Source organism: Penaeus vannamei, chromosome 17 (assembly GCF_042767895.1).
Source record: "Penaeus vannamei isolate JL-2024 chromosome 17, ASM4276789v1, whole genome shotgun sequence".
Lineage (NCBI taxonomy): Eukaryota > Metazoa > Arthropoda > Malacostraca > Decapoda > Penaeidae > Penaeus > Penaeus vannamei.
In genome coordinates this window covers 29,483,811-29,486,310 of record NC_091565.1, presented here as the reverse complement: position 1 = coordinate 29,486,310, position 2,500 = coordinate 29,483,811, and the positions used below count along the sequence as shown (strand labels likewise).

At 37.2% G+C, this 2,500-nt stretch overlaps 1 protein-coding gene across 1 annotated transcript in view; it reads left to right on the top strand.

The window, feature by feature from the left end:
- cno (adherens junction formation factor afadin) overlaps positions 1–2,500 on the top strand; it is a gene marked incomplete in the record, with an annotated part of 242,122 nt that overhangs the window by 897 nt on the left and 238,725 nt on the right.

Below are 2,500 nucleotides of genomic sequence, written 5' to 3'. Positions count from 1 at the left end.
CTGGAGCGCATATCAGATAAAAGCACTTGATGATCCGGTCAAGGGACGTGCTTGGCAGATAAACGGCGCGCTACGTTTTGGAGACTGGATGTAAGCTTATTTTCTATCGTTCTTTATTTTACTTTTAAAGGGCTGAGCATGGGTTTCGCAGGCGAGGGCTTGAGGGAGGGGTCGGAGTGCATTGAGTTAGCGGAGGTTTACCGCATTATATAGCGGGTGGGGTCGGGTGGATGGAGGTAGCGGTGCTGAAGGGCACGAACTGATGCGCGCACGCACGCTCGTACGCACCTGGCGTGTAGCGGTAATGGCTGGACCGCGCAAGAACCAGCTGTGACCCTGCGTGATGTCTGTGCAGGCAAACCAGAGCGAGGGTAACGCTGCAGGTGGCAGTTGGTGTGTGCGCAGATTTCGTTGTTCATGACGATGATTGTTGTTATTCTTAATCATCATCTTCATATTGTTATTATTATTATTGTTGTTATTATCATTATTGTTTTTCTTATCATTATTATTATCATTATTATTATTATTATTATTATTATTATTATTATTATTATTATTATTATTATTACTATTATTATTATTATTATTACTGTGATTATAATTGTTAGTTATGATGATTATGAGTATAATGGTTAGTCATTATGATCATTAGTATTAGTATTGGTGTGATTATGATTATTAGTACTTATTAGTATTATATATTGTTAGTATTAGTATTTTTGCTTTTATAGTTGTTATTGTTGATGTTACTTTTATAGTATATTATTATGATGATGATGAGAGTTATTATTATTTTTATTATCATTATTATTATTATTTGTTTTATCATTATTATTATTATTTGTTTTATCATTATTATTATTATTTGTATTATTATTATTATTGCCATTCTTCTTATTATTGATTGATTATTATTATTATTATTATTATTATTATTATTATTATTATTATTATTATTATTATTATTATTATTATTATTATTATTATTATTATTATTATTATTATTTTTATTATTTTTATTATTATTGATTATGTGTTTATTATTGATTATGTGTTTATTATTGTTATTGCTATTATCATCAAGATGATTATTATTATCATGTTGATTATTATTATTATTATTATTATTATTATTATCGTTATTGTTATTATTATTATTTTATTTTATTTTAACTGTCGCACTTTTACTGCTATAGTTGATAGTTAAAAGTAAACAGGCATTTTATGTGACTTCTTGTAGAATAGTATCTCTTCCCATTTGCATTTTTCTTTTAAATCTTGTCTCGTCTACTCTCCTGGACACGGAAATAACATTTTCTGTTTTTCCTTTTCATTCCACAAGACAAAAATAACATATATATATACAGGAAGGATTGAAGGGTAGAAGGGCCTTTGAAATAACATTTTCTATTTTTCCTTTTCATTCCACAAGACAAAAATAACATTTATATATACAGGAAGGATTGAAGGGTAGAAGGGCCTTTGGAAATAGGAACCGAAGGGAACGGAGACTTGGGGCTGGAGCACTAGAAGGACAAATATAAGGAAAAGGAAAAACGAATAGAAAAATCAAATTAATACTAAGATATAGTTAAAAAGAAGAAAAATGAAAATAACGGAAATGAAGACGTAAGTTGAGAGTGGAATGAGGGAGGAGATGGAATTGGGCGTAATTACAGACTCATTAAAACTGAGTTAGAATGAGGATTTACGACCAATGAGGCAACGGTTACGTGTTTGCAGAGAAAATAGCAGCGGGCTCTGTCTCGGCTCCCGTTACGCCCGATTTCCTCCTTCGAGTGAGTGCGTGCGTGCGTGTGTTTGTATATGTTGTGTATGTTTGAGTATATGTGTGAGTGTCTGTATGCCTGCTGGTGTCTATTCAACCGGTGCCTGTGCCTGTCCTCCGTTATTACCACCACCTTCCGGCTACCTATCATTCTTGCTTCGTTGCCAGCCTACTTGTTTAAATACCGACGCACATGCTACGCCCACGTACACGTACACGTACACTTACACACAGAGGGAGAAGCGGGAGAAAGAAAATGATACATAGAAGAATTAATCAGAAAAAATAGGTTATAAAGAGGGTGAATTATCTGATTCTCAACAACGAGCATTCACCAATGTGTTTGCAATGGTTGACTGTTTGACCGCATGACTGTGACAGGTCTTTGTGGAGGCCTTCGAGAGCGGGGTCGCCGGGACGCGGACTGGCCCTGGAGCCCCGCTGGTGACTCACTCCCGTTCATTTACCAAGAGGGCGGAGAGGAGGGGAGGGGAAGGGAGGGGAGAAAGGGAAGGATGGAGGGAAGGGGAGGGGAGAAAGGGAAGGATGGAGGGAAGGGGAGGGGAGAAAGGGAAGGATGGAGGGAATGCGGAGGGGAGAAAGGGAAGGATGGAGGGAAGGCGAGGGAGGGGAGAAAGGGAAGGATGGAGGGGAGGGGAGAAAGGGGAGGAAGGAGGGAAAGGGAGGGAGGGGAGAGAGGGAAGGATG